The sequence below is a fragment of the Ursus americanus genome, chromosome X (assembly GCF_024610735.1).
Source record: "Ursus americanus isolate L20-20 chromosome X, mUrsAme1.1.p, whole genome shotgun sequence".
Taxonomy (NCBI): Eukaryota; Metazoa; Chordata; class Mammalia; order Carnivora; family Ursidae; genus Ursus; species Ursus americanus.
Window position 1 is genome coordinate 27,279,603 of NC_142164.1, and position 14,839 is coordinate 27,294,441.

The following is a 14,839-nucleotide window of genomic DNA, read 5'->3' on the forward strand; positions in this document are numbered from 1 at the left end:
TACACTGAGGAGGTAGAACCTATGCATGTCTCCTATTCATATTCTCTAAATAACATGAAAATTCACTTTTGTTAGTTTCAAACTCAACCACTTTCCAGAAAATATGCTTCTACATTAGAATGAAATAAACATAATGTAAAGCTTTAGTCAAATATTCATCATGTATTAGAGTCAATTTAACTTTTACTACCACAAATCATAATTCTTTCAAAACAATTTACATAACTTTCTGGTGTTTTTTTTTACTTTTAAAATCCTGAACGTCCCAACTTCAATTCAGAGCACACTTTTGATTTTAGAACACTCTGTGTCTCCTGGATTGCAATCTCTAAGACCACAGATGAACAATTTTGACTGTTTTACAGACTAGTCTTGATGGACAAAACCAAGAACAAAAAAGTAAGGAAGCTACTGCTACTTTTAATGGTTATTTCCAAACACATGCCCGTTAACATTAGGTCCACACCAGCAACAGAAATAACAACTAAAAGGTTTGTCTTCTGCCCCTGATTCTTGATTCTCACAAAGCTGGTGATAGGAGTACTACTAGCGATAAACCCAAACCCTCCCTGATCATGTTTGCCAACAGAAGCTGCTAAACGACTGCATTTTAAATATCATTTAAGTCATTTCCTGATTGGTGAAAGCTAAAGCTAAATATCTGGAAGGACCACACAGAAATATAAAATAAAAATTTTTAGCTAAAAATGTGTGTGAGAGAGATGCAGAGTAACAATCCATAATATCCACACTATATTTTTATGCAAAAATCAACAATGTTTTAAAGGGTTGACAATTCCATTTTTAAAAAAGCAACTGGGCAAACCAATAGTGTGGGAATTGATAAAGTACATCTTTGAGCACATCTGGCTTTATGAGAAATAACTGGATTGTATTTTATGGCCCACTACAGCATGGAGGAATAGAAGAGCAAGCCCGCCTTATATTCCATAAAGAGTTACCAATTTGTATATAATTCTTTACTTTACTGAAAGTACATAAAATCGTCTTTATCTTACAAAAGGAGACATGCTTGATAAAATAATAGTCCAACGATATGCAAGTTAATATAATAAAAATGAAAATTTCTCCCCTCTCACCTACTACTGCCTCTCCCCCTTTGTAACCACTATTAACACTGTGAAATAAATGGTATGTCACTTAATGGAAAGAAATGAAAAGGCAAGAAAATGTGACGAACAGGTCAAGAGAAAGCAATTTCAAAAAAGCTAACTATCAGATAGCGCAAATGTCAGATACAGCTTACAAAGACTTAGCACTTTAAAACATGAAAAAAGAAAGTATTTCTTACAATTCTGTGGGTTGACTGGGTGGTTCTTCTACTGCAATGTAGGGCCCGTTTGGATCACTCATACATCTTCATTCATTTAGGAGCTTAGGTTATGGGTCTTGGTTCTCCTCAATGTGGAATCTCTTTTCACGTTTTGTCTTTTCTTCCAGAACCTTCCGCATCTGCACTTTCATTTGATTTTGATTCTCAGAAGTGCTCTGGATTTAATAAGTTGCATGACATCATTCTTTACCTTGAAAACCATTTGCTAGCTGGAAAAAGTGGTGAATGAGAATTCATCAATTTTAACCAGTAAGTCATACATTGACATATTTACTGCATATTATTATTTCTAAACACTGAATACTCCCTCCTTTAACTCTTCTCTCACTTCCCATACTTCATCATACCCAGACTGCTAAATGAAGACAATTCACACTTTTGAATCCTTGACAATCAACTTATCCAGTTCTTTTTTTTTCTTTTTTCTTTTTTTTAAAGATTTTATTTATTTATTTGACAGAGATAGAGACAGCCAGCAAGAGAGGGAACACAAGCAGGGGGAGTGGGAGAGGAAGAAGCAGGCTCATAGCAGAGGAGCCTGATGTGAGGCTCGATCCCAGAACGCCGGGATCACACCCTGAGCCGAAGGCAGATGCTTAACCGCTGTGCCACCCAGGCGCCCCTATCCAGTTCTAAAAGTTTGTTAGGTATTTTTTCTACTTTCAAAGATATAAAAGGTAACAATCTGATTGATGTTATATAAACACATAACACAAAACTCCCTCTGATGCCCCAATAGCAGTTTCCTCACTGCTCTATTGGACTTCAACAACGACTTCCTCACCACTCTTCCACTCACTCAGTCTCAGAGACAATAGTATATATATTGTGTTTTTGTCAAAGAAATACCCCACATCTACAAGCCCAATTCTATTTCAGTTATCTATTACGTTTAAAAAGCACTATAATCCCAGGAAAACAACAATTTATTATTTCTTGCAAGTCTATAGACTGACTTAGTAGTAATTATCATGGACATAGTATCAGCTGGAGTCAATCATGTGACTGCATTCACCTTGGACTTAAGCTGGGTAACTAAGATTCCTTTATATTCTTAAAGATTTTATTTATTTATTTAAGAGAGAGAGCATGACATGGAGGAAGGCCAGAGGGACAGGGAGAAACAGACTCCGGCTGAGCAGCAAGCCCAACTCAGGGCTGGATCCCAGGACCCTGGGATCATGACCTGAGTGGAAGACAGATGCTTAACACACTGGGCCACCCAGGTACCCCTGGGTAACTAAGATTCCTACGGGGCACTTCCATACCACAGGCTGTCTCATCTTTCAGTTCTTCTCTAAATAGCCTCCAAAGCAGAAGAATACCATGAATTACCTCACGAAATAGCAGATGGTTTCCAAGAGAGCAGGAAAAGGAAGTTTACAGGCCCGAACAGTGATTCCCAAAAGTGACAAGGCATTACTTCCACTCTATTCTGTTAGTCAAAAACTCACAAAGACAACCAATTTTCAATAAGAGTGAAAATAGACTCTTAACTATTTATGGGAAGAATATCAGACCGTACTGGAAGCGAAAGAAATTGTGGACAACCAAACTGTCAAATTCAGCAACATACAAAATGAAAAAAATCAGCAACCACCAAGTTAGATACAAACAAAGAAAACTGGATCCAGCTAGGCCCATAGAGTGAAACTGCTGCAAACCAATGAAAAAGATAATCTTAAGATCTGCCAGAAAAAAACTAAACTCTATATAGATAAGAATAATGACAGCTAACTTCTTAAAAAAAAAACTGAAGGGAGAACAGAACACCATGAAATGACATATTTAAAGTGTTGTGAAAAAAAGTCAAATTAGAATTTTATGCACTGCAAAATTATATTTCTTTTTTTTAAAAAATATTTTATTTTTATTTTTATTTATTTTATTTTTTTTATTATGTTATGTTAGTCACCATACAGTACATCCATGGTTTTTGACGTAAAGTTCGATGATTCATTAGTTGTGTATAACACCCAGTGCACCATGCAATACGTGCCCTCCTTACTACCCATCACCAGTCTATCCCATTCCCCCACCCCCCTCCCCTCTGAGGCCCTCAGTTTGTTTCTCAGAGTCGATAGTCTCTCATGCTTCATTCCCCCTTCTGATTATTTTTAAGTAATCTTCACACCCAATGTGGAGCTCAAACTCACAATCCCAAGTTCAAGAGTCACATGCTCTACCGACTGAGTTAGCCAGGCACCCTACAAAATAAAATTTCAAAAATAGACTGAATGAATATACTTGCACACATACAAAAGCCAAAGAATTTGTCTCCAATAGTCTTACACCACAAGAAATACTTTTAAAAAGCAGTTGTTCAGGCTAAAGTGTATAATACCAAACGAAAGCCCAGAATGTCAAGAAAAATGAAAAGCATCAGAAAGGTTAAGTATGTAGGTAACTATAAAAACATATACTCAATAAAAATAAAATATTCCATATATGTGTATAATAATTTATTATGAGGTTTATTAACATATGTATAAATAAAATATATCACAAGTATCTATAATGGAAGTCAATATGGAATTATACTAATCTAAGGTTCTTACATTATGTGGAAACTAGTAGGATATTATATGAAATTAAACTGAATATTAAACACAAAAGAAGTAGAAAAAAGCCTTAAAAATCAATGAAGTAGAAAGTGGATAAATTATACAGAAAACCAATAGAACCAGGGGCGCCTGGGTGGCACAGCGGTTAAGCGTCTGCCTTTGGCTCAGGGCGTGATCCCGGCGTTATGGGATCGAGCCCCACATCAGGCTCTTCCGCTATGAGCCTGCTTCTTCCTCTCCCACTCCCCCTGCTTGTGTTCCCTCTCTCGCTGGCTGTCTCTCTCTCTGTCACATAAATAAATAAAATCTTTAAAAAAAAAAAAAAAAGAAAACCAATAGAACCAAAGACTTTTCTTTTAAAAAACTTAATAAAATTAGTAAATCACTAGATGGACTGAAAAAGAAAAAAAGAAATACAAGACAAATTACCTATATTGCAAATGAATAAGGGGCATCACTACATTTTGTGAGTTTGAGCTCCACACTGGGTGCGTACAACACCCAGTGCACGATGCAATACGTGCCCTCCTTAATACCCATCACCAGCCTATCCCATTCCCCCACTCCCCTCCCCTCTGAAGCCCTCAGTTTGTTTCCCAGAGTCCATAGTCTCTCACTAGAAGGAAATTTCCTAAACACGGTAAAGGGAATCTATGGAAATATATAATCTCACTTAGCCCAGAATGTTCAGTTAGAAATAGTTGGGTATGCCTCATTGGAATTGAAAATAAAGGCACAAAAAGAAAACCAATTAACCAGCATAAAATAAAAATATTTCCAAATTGGCTTTAAGCTAAAATCAGAACAAGTGCAAGCATGCACGCATACACAAACACACATATACATGTATGACCACAGGTTTTGAATAAACATGATTATTGGTAATTTTTAATTATTCTTTTGAAAATATCGTAACTCCAATGGAAAAAGAGCTAAAGTAGCAATGTAAAGCTAATCCACGTGTACACTACACAAACAATAAGGCAACATTCACATAAACAACTATGTAAAATTTAAAATGTAGTGGTCTTTTATGTATCACTCACCTCTGGCAAAGTTATTCAAGGAGCATGAATTACCCCTAAAAATTGATTCTTACCAAACTCATACTAAATACTGTATTAAGAAACCACACTACTGCTTACCATAAAAAGTAAAGTAAATGTTCATATCTACTTCTTAATTTGTTTTCAGTGTTCTGCAAAACTAGTTTTCAATACTCATGCACTCTACCAAAAGAAACACCAGCTTTGCCCTTCCTGGAGAAGTTTTCTGATGCAATATACTTGTCTATCACATTTTCTTTCCTCAAAATAAAGCTGTCCTGAATTTTATGTACTCAGAAGAAAATCTGCAGAATTATAGTTGAAAGGCTAATAGTTGATAATTTATATTATATTATTATCTAATGTTTATTTGTGTGTGTGTGTGTGTGTGTGTGTGTTTATTTATTTATTTATTTATTTATTTATTTATTTATTTATTTATTTATTTATTTTTTGGGGGGGAGGGAAGAGTGAGAGAGCGGGGAAGGGGCAGGGGGAGAGAGAATCTTAAGCAGGCTCCACACCCAGCATGGAGCCCAATGTAGGGCTTGATCTCACAATCCCGAGATCATGACCTGTGGCGAAACAGGTGCCCTCCATTATCTAATATTTATACTGATGAATATAGATAGCAATAGCTCGCAAAGTGTTTTTTTCCCAGAAAATACAAGAGGTTATTAAAACAGCTCTTTCTTATTAGACTACACATGAAAGCCACAATTGCACCATTAAACAGTAATGCAAGTGAAGTATTTCCACTGGGAAATCAGCTAATATTATCCATGTCTATTGTATTCTATGGATCAAACTTGGTATGAGACTAGAACTATAAAAATCTAGAAGAATTGATAGTTACTGTAGCACAGTAATTCGCTCTCATATATCAGCTGTCTCAATTGCATTTTTGTCAGCAGCTCGATAGCATTCACTTCAAAATTGAATTCTCACAAGTCTGTCCAGTATTCTGATATACCAAGCTATTGATTAAAGAAAAACTTCAGGTATCTGATAAGCTGAAGACCAGGCTGACATTATGTTATATGATAATTGAGACCTAACTTATATTCTTGCTGACATACAGCTAACCCACCTATACATAGAATTGCCTGCAGGGTTGCCTTCAGGCATGTCCAAATGTTTCCTTAAAAAAAAAAAAATAGTTGAATCTATTCTAGTGCTTAAACAGGAATCCTCTTGCATTCTCAGAGTTCAAAATCAAAAGCCATAGAAGAGATCATCTTGACCTAGAAAAAGTTATGTACAAACCCTACCATGAATTGAAATCATCTTAGCTTATAACTTTGTTGCAGACCATCTGACTTGAAGTAGCACTTAATTCAAAAGGCAGTACCAAATTGGGTGCCTCCAAATAGTTGAACAAATTAACTAGCTGGGTAGAATTACCAGTATTCACTTGAACAATTTAACATATACCAACATAGATTCCCATTTTCTATGCCAGACTACATTTGATATTTTGATCCCAATGAGGAGGAAATATCTAGTCAATACAATACGGACACTTGTCAAAAGGCCTAAAGCTTCATTCTCAATCCAACAAAATAGTCACACAATAAAAAATAGGCCATGGCACAAAAATTCAGTGGTAACATACTCATAAGCCCAGCATTGACACTAACCCATTAGTGATTTTGATGTAGACAAAAGTGATTTAACCTAAGGCCAATGGAAGGGCCACAGCAGAGACTACAGAGTGGATATTCCAGAAAAAGCACTGGATGCTCCAATATATTTATTCATTTCTATGAGTAGATAGTGTCAATGAAAGTGAAATCAAATTACAACCTATGTCTTACCTGGGATTCGAAGGGAAAACATAACTACATAAAATATTTATAGGTTAAAAAAAAAACCTATAAAACTCAACATGCCAAATTCAAAAGGTATTATTTTCTGTCACTGCATATCTCTGAATTCCATAGCTACTTTGGCATATCTTGATTAGGGGCAATGATGACAAACTACTATTATCATCTGTTCCCAAAATAAAGGAAAATATACTCATCGAAGTATGGTATATAACATCAGAATATCAATTAATATAATACACTACATCACCAAAATAAAAGACAAAACCCACATGATAAAATCAATAAACAGAAAAACAATTTGACAAAACACAATATCCCTTCATAATAAAACCAACAAACTAAAATAAAGTTACAGGAGTTGATAAAACACATCTATGAAAATCACACAGCTAACATCACACCTAATGGTGAAAAGACTAAGTGATTTACTCCTTAAGAATAACAAGAGGGGGTGCCTGGGTGGTGCAGATGATTAAGCGTCCAACTCTTGGTTTTGGCTCAGGTCATGACCTCAAGGTTGTGGGATCAAGCCCCACATCAGGCTCTGAGCTAATCAAGGGGTCTGTTTAAGACACTCTCTCTCCCTCTGCACCTGCCCCTTGCTCTCTCACACTCTCTCTCTCAAATAAATAAATAAATCTTCAGGGGAAAAAAAGACTAACAACAACAAGAAAAAAAAAAAAAAGAAGAACAACAAGAATATCTACTCTCACTAGTCCTAGTCAACATTCTACTGGAATTTCCAGACAGACTGATTGTGCAAGAAAATGAAATATATACAAGGTTTTTATTTAGGAAACAAATAAATACAATGATCTCTATTTGCAGATGACAAGATCTTATATGTACTAAATCCTACCAAATTCACACCAAAAAACTATTAGAACTAATACTGCAGGATACAAAATCAATATAAGCAAATAAATTTAATTTCCATACAAGAGCAATGAGCAACCCAAAACTGAAACTAAGAAAGTAATTCAAGTTACAATAGCATCGACAAGAACAAAATACCCAGGAATAAACTCTGAAAACTATAAAAATTGCTGAAAGAAATGAAAGAGGATTAAAATACATGGAAAGACATCCCATGTTCATAGAAAAGAAGACTTACTATTGCTAAAATTGACAAAATTCAAATTGATCTACAAATTCAATACAATAAATAAAAATGTAAACTGTCTCTTTTCAGAAATTGACAAGCTAATTCTAAAATTTACATGGAAATTAAAAGGAACCAAAATAGCAAAAACAATCTTGGGAAAGAATAAAGTTGGAGGACTTATGTTATATATTTCAAAACTTACAACACAGCTATAATTATCAAGAAAGAGAGACAATGGCATACAGACAATCACATACACCAATGGAATGGAATATGGAGTCCAGAAGTAACGCCTATTTATTTATAGTCAACTGATTTTTAACAACAGTGTCAAGACGATTCAATGGGGGAAAGAACAGTTTTTAACAAATGGTTCTGGTACAAGTTGATATCCACATAAAGGAGGAAATGACTTCCTCACATTATAAAAAAACCTAACTGAAAATGGTCCGTAGACCTAAATGTAAGTGCTCTAAGAAGCATATGAATAGAAGACTCTAAGAAGAAAATATAGGAGTAAATCTTAGATGTCACATCAGAAGTACAAGATAAAAAACTAAACGGAATTACAATTTTCTTGATTTCAATGGACATCACCAAGGGGTTAAAAGGCACCATACTGGAACCGAATAGAAACCCCAGAAATTTACCCACAACTATATTGTCAATTAATCTTCAACAAAGGAAAAAAGGATATACAATCGGGAAAAGACAGCCTCTTCAAAAAACGGTGTTGGGAAAATGGACAGCAATATGTAAAAGAATGAAACTGGACCACTTTATTTCACCATGCACAAAATAAACTCAAATTGGATTTAAGATATAAATGTGAGACCTGAAACAATAAAAATCCTAGAGGAGATCACAGGCAGTAATATCTTTGAAATCAGTAATAGCAACATTTTTCTACATATGTCTCCTGAGGCATGGGAAATAAAAACAAAAATGAATTATTGGGACTACATCAAGATAAAACACTTCTGCACAGCAAAGAAAAAAATCAACAAAACAAAAGGGCAACACCAAGTGGAGCTCCGCACAGGGAGTGGAGCTTGCTTAAGATTCTCTTTCCCTCTCCTTCTGCAACTCCTCCCCACCCCCATTTGCCAGGGTGTTCTCTCTCTCAAAAGAAAAAAAAACTACAAAAAACCCCACAAAAACCAATCAATGGCAAAATACTGAATGGGACAAGACATATGCAAATGACATATCAGATGAAGGGTTAGTACTCAAATAAAGAACTTAACTCAACCCCCAAAAAACAAATAGAACAGCCCTCCCCAAAGTAAGTAGGCATAGTTCCAAGCATTGAGGGCCTACATAACACCAAAAGGCAGAAGAAGGGAAAATTTCATCTTTCTAACTAAAGGCTCTGGTTCATTAGTCTTCTGACTTTAGACTGGGACATGCACAATCTGATTAGATTTAAAAACTCTAAGGACTCCATTTCCGGTAGTAAAGAAAACAATCATACTCCAGAGTATGATCTGACAATACGTATGTGCAAAATTGGATACTCTTAACCAACTACTTCATTAAAAAAAAATAATAAACTGGGTGCCTGTAAATGTGATACTTTCAATAATTTTTGGAAAATGAACAAATATATTGAAGTTGGTTAGTGGGTTGGATATTCTCTAAGACCACTGGACAAAGTGGTGAAAGAAAAGTATGAGCTTAGGGATTTGAATTTCCAGCTCAAGTGCCACATAAATGCCCTAAAAGCTTCTATGTACTCCATGAAGGACACATTTATTTTGTATAGCCAAAGGGCTGAGAATTCTAAAAAATCAAACACAGAATTGCATTCCGACTGGATGAATTACAACACAAACTCCCAAGCTCAGAGCCTATCTATTGTTAAAGTGAATACACTGATTTGGAAAGAACAGGATACTATAAAATGGGATGGGAAAATGTGGAAAGAGTTTAATGAAGCTGGGGTCATTAAGACCCTAAATTCTGGGGCGCCTGGGTGGCACAGCGGTTAAGCGTCTGCCTTTGGCTCAGGGCATGATCCCGGCGTTTTGGGATCGAACCCCACATCAGGCTCCTCCGCTATGAGCCTGCTTCTTCCTCTCCCACTCCCCCTGCTTGTGTTCCCTCTCTCGCTGGCTGTCTCTATCTCTGTCAAATAAATGAATTAAAAAAAAAAAAAGACCCTAAATTCTGATGAACCATTTTTACCAATGCAAGAGGCTTCCTTTTCTCTCCCGATTGGAAACAGGGATTAACCCCTCATAATGTGAGAAAACAATAGTGGCAGCCTTTAGGCAGCTGAGTTTCAAGATAATACTGATTCTCCTCAGGACCCAACCACACCACCTCTCTTTGCCTTCAGACTGATAACTAAATACATGTCCCAGAAGGCCCTTAATGGTAAGGTCCAAAGTGTGACCTGCAATGAGATACACTACATTTCAAACTAATGGCTTGAGGTTTCAAATTTATACAGACAGCAATACAGCAAACACAAGTAAGAATGTACATAGAGGATGTGGAATACTGGAAGAAACATAAATTTGGATCAGGAGGAATTTATTGATATGGGCTAACTAAACAGACTCCGCATTTGATACTGTAGCTCAGACATTATGAAGGGCTCTAACAGGGATGCCTGGGTGGCTCAGCTGGTTAAGCGTCTGCCTTCGGCTCAGGTCATGATCCTAGGGTCTTGGGATCAAGTCCTACATTAGGCTCCTTGCTCACCAGGGAGCGTGCTTCTCCCTCTGCCTCTGCCTGCCACTCCCCCTGCTCGTGCTCTCTCTCTGACAAATAAATAAAATCTTATAAAGGGCTCTGACAGATTCTTTGGTTGGTTAGCTGCATATATCGATTAAAAATTGGCCCATTGCTAAATAACTGGAAATGTGGGACCTTCCTTATTTTAATGTAGAGAAAAGGATTCAAAGCCTTAGGGGGGTTGGAATGTTATACTGCACTTGTTATTTAAGATTTATACACCCACACTAGGAAAATCTGGAAGACAAGCCTTTCACTAATACTATGAAGAAATAAATTTGTGAAGGTGGTCCTGCCAACCTTGATGCGCTTCATAATTGGTTATCTGTGCAGGCCAGACCTTGGAATAGGAACTAGAGTCATTAAAATGAGAAAACTATAAGCAATGGGAGTCAATGGATCAGAGGTTGGCACTGACCAAGTGGCAGCAATCAACTGCCAATAGCAAAATGGTTATGGTTGCTGTAATGGACGGCAGAGTAAAATCAACAGTCAGAATCGTCTGCCTATTGCAGACCTATGGCATTGGCTAGTTCATCATGTTCCTAGAAGTGAAACAGATAAGAAAATTGTTAAATTCTTACTTAAACTGTATAATCAAAAAAGTTTTATGTCAATTGAAGAAAAGACTAACTAGACTGATAATAAAAAGGAGAATCAAACATTCCTCAATCAATTCTGACTTGAGCCAGATTTTAAATCCAGAATATAAAGAATGCAAATGACTCCAGGCCTCTTGAGAAAGAAACCTGGTACAATGCCAAAAATTTAGACTGTTAATCTTTCTCCCAGCCTTCTCCAAAAGAACTGTGACTGTGGATTGGTGGTAAAAATAATCAGAATGTTTGGGAAATTTGGCTAATCAAAGTAAATAGCTTTCTTATACACCAGTAACGAACGAGTGTAATTTCAATTAAAAAATGCAATACCTTTACATTATAACATGTAAAATAAAATACATAGGTATAAATATAATAAAATATGTACAAGATCTATGAGGAAAGCTGCAAAGCTCTGACAAACAAAACCACAGAAAAACTAAATAGAGGGAAATTCCATATTCATGGATAGAAAAACTTGTAAAGATATCAGTTCTTCCCAAATTGATCTACAGATTTACTAAAATCTCAATCAAAATCCCATCAAATTATTTTGTGGATATCAACAAAGTGATAATTAAGTTAACAGGGAGAGGCAAAACATGTGGAATAGCCAACAAAATATTAAAGAAGAACTAAGTTGGAAAGCTGATGTCACTCAACTTCAATAGTTAGTTTAAAGCTATGATAATCAAGACAGTATGGTACTGTTTAAACAATAAACAAATAGGGGCGCCTGGCTGGCTCAGCAGGTAGACCATACAACTCTGAATCTAGGGGTTGTGAGTTTGATCCCCATATTGGGTGAAGAGAATACTTAAAAATAAAATCTTAAAAAGAAAGAAAAACAAATAGATCAATGAAACTAAGAAAGAGACCGGAAATAAAACCACATAAGTATATTCAACTGATCTTTGACAAAAGAGCAAAGGTAATACAATGGAGCAAATATAGTCTTTTCAACAAATAGAGCAGGAAAAGTTACACATCCACACGCAAAAAAAAAAACAAACAAAAAAAAACAACAAAAAAACATGAAAACCTTGTACTTGTTACAAAAATCAAACTGAAATGCATCACAGAATATGAAATACAAAAGAATAAAATTAGGATAAAACATAGCAGAAAACCCAGATGACCTTGGGTATGATGATGACTTTTTAGATACGACAGCAAAGGGACAATCCATGAAATAAACAGTTGATACTCTACACCTCTAAAAAAAACTTCTGCTCTAAAAAGACAATGTAGAGGGGCGCCTGGGTGGGTCAGTTGGTTAAGCATCTGCCTTCGACTCAGGTCATGATCCTGGAGTCCTGGGATCCAGCCCCCTATCGGGCTCCCTGCTCTGTGGGGAGTCTGCTTTTCCCTCTCCCTCTGCTTCCCCTATAGTGCTCTCGCTCTATCTCTAGCTCAAATAAATTAAAAAGAAAAAAAAAAAAGACAATGTTGAGAGAATGAGAAGACAAGCCGCAGACATGGATAGCAATTTTCAAAAGTCACATCTTAAAGGATTATCCAAAATATACAGGGAACTCTGAAAATTCAATGAGAAACAATCTGATTAAAAAATGGGCCAAAAACCTTAATGGACATTTCACAAAAAAACAAAAACAAAACAAAACAAAACAAAAACATGAAAAGATGCGCCACATCATATAGCATCAGAGAAATGCCAATTAAAACAACTACTACAAGCCTCTTTGAATCCCTAACTCCTGAGCACTAATGACACCAAATACTGATGAGGATGTGCAGCTTCAGGAACTCTCATGAACTGCTGATCAGAATGCAGAATGTTACCACCATGTGGGAAGACAGCTTGGAATTTTATTACAAAATTCAATATACTTTTACCATATGATACAGCAATCATATTCTTTGCTATATTCCCAAGCGAACTGGAAAACTTATATCCACATAAAATTCTACACTGCAATACTTAGGGCATCTTGTATCAAAATTGCCTAGACATAGAAGCAACCAAGATGTTCTTGACTAGATGCGTGAAACATTTGTGGTACATCCAGACAATTGAAGGTTATTTTGCACCAAAAAGAAATGAACCATTAAGCCAAGAAAAGGAACAGAAACACCAAATGCATTATTGCTAAGTGAACTAAGGTAATTTGATGAGTCTATACACTATATGATCAACTATATGACATTCTGAAATAGGCAAATGTATGGAATCAGTGAAAAGACCAATGGATGTGAGGAGTTTGGGGAGTGGTATAAAGAAATGAATAGGCAGAGCACAGAGTATTAGGGCAATGAAAATAGTCTGCATATTACTATAATGATCAAAACATGTCACTACACATTTGTCGAAAACCAGAGAAAGCACAAAACTGAGAGTGAACGGTAACGTAAACTGTGGACTTTGGGCAATTATGATGTGTTAGTGAAGGTTCATCAATTGTAACAAATACACCACTCTGGTGGAAAAAGCTGATGATAGGGGAGGCTATGCAAGTGTGGGGGCAGAGGGTATATCAAACATCTGTGTACCTTATACTCACATTTGCTGTGAATTTAAACATCTCTAAAAACAAGAAAATGAAGTCAATTTTAAAAAAGAAAACAACAGGCTGAAGAAGAAATAGAAAACCGGATTGGAATAAACTTATAAAAAGTAATGAGATTCAATCACTAATCAAAAATTTCCCAACAATAAAATATCCCAGAACCAGATAGCTTCAGTGAATTCTATCAAATATGCTAAGAAGAAATAATCCAAATCTTTCAAAAACTCGGCTAAATAATGGAAGCCAATACTTTCTACTACTTAATATAAGCCCAGCATTACCCTAATACTAAAGCATCATTAAAAAAAAACTATAGAGCAACATTCCTTATGAATATAAATGTAAAAATTTTTAATAAAATATTAAGTAACAAATCCAGCAGATTATTACACATATTGACAAAGTGGGATTTGTCCCTGGAATGAAAGGTTGAATCAGTAAATGAAAATCAATCAATGTAATACATCATGTTAACAGAATAAAGAGAAAAAAAAATCAGTGATCATTTCTATTGATCCATAAAATGCATTTGTCAAAATGTAACACAATTTCATTAAAAAAATTTTCACAGACTGAGAATACAGGGAAGCATCCTCAAAATTATAAGTAATTTATGTAAAAACGCATACCTAAGTTCATTCTCAATGGTGAAAGACTGAAATCTCCCCCTATGATCAAGAAGAAGAGACTATCCTCGTTCAACACCAAGAGTGATGTATAATGTAAACTGTGGACTATGAATAACTACTATAATAGGTATTTTAAGATGATATATGTATATATTCCTTAAGTATAAGTACCAGAAAAACATTTAGATTAAAGTCAGAATTTGGGAGAACTATTTGCATTCTCACGTTCATTGCAACATTATTCGTAAGAGTCAAGAAGTGAAACCACCTAAATATCCATCAATGGATAAATGGATAAAGAAAATGGGGTGTAACGGGCCGCAATCCCTCTGTTCTGCGACAATGCAGCCTCTGCTGCTCTGACCCTCAGAAGAGGCATAGCCGGCCGCCAGGGAAAGCCGCCAGAGAACAAAAGCCTGGAAATACCGGCTCAGAGAGTG

General features: G+C 35.9%; 1 long non-coding RNA gene across 1 annotated transcript in view; it reads right to left on the reverse strand.

The window, feature by feature from the left end:
* Positions 1 to 821: 821 nt before the first annotated feature.
* LOC123796542 (uncharacterized) overlaps positions 822 to 14,839 on the reverse strand; it is a 119,322-nt gene continuing 105,304 nt past the window's right edge. Inside the window, exon 5 of the long non-coding RNA XR_006780770.2 lies at positions 822 to 1,563. This is a non-coding gene — a long non-coding RNA (uncharacterized LOC123796542). The remainder of the gene's footprint in view (positions 1,564 to 14,839) is intronic.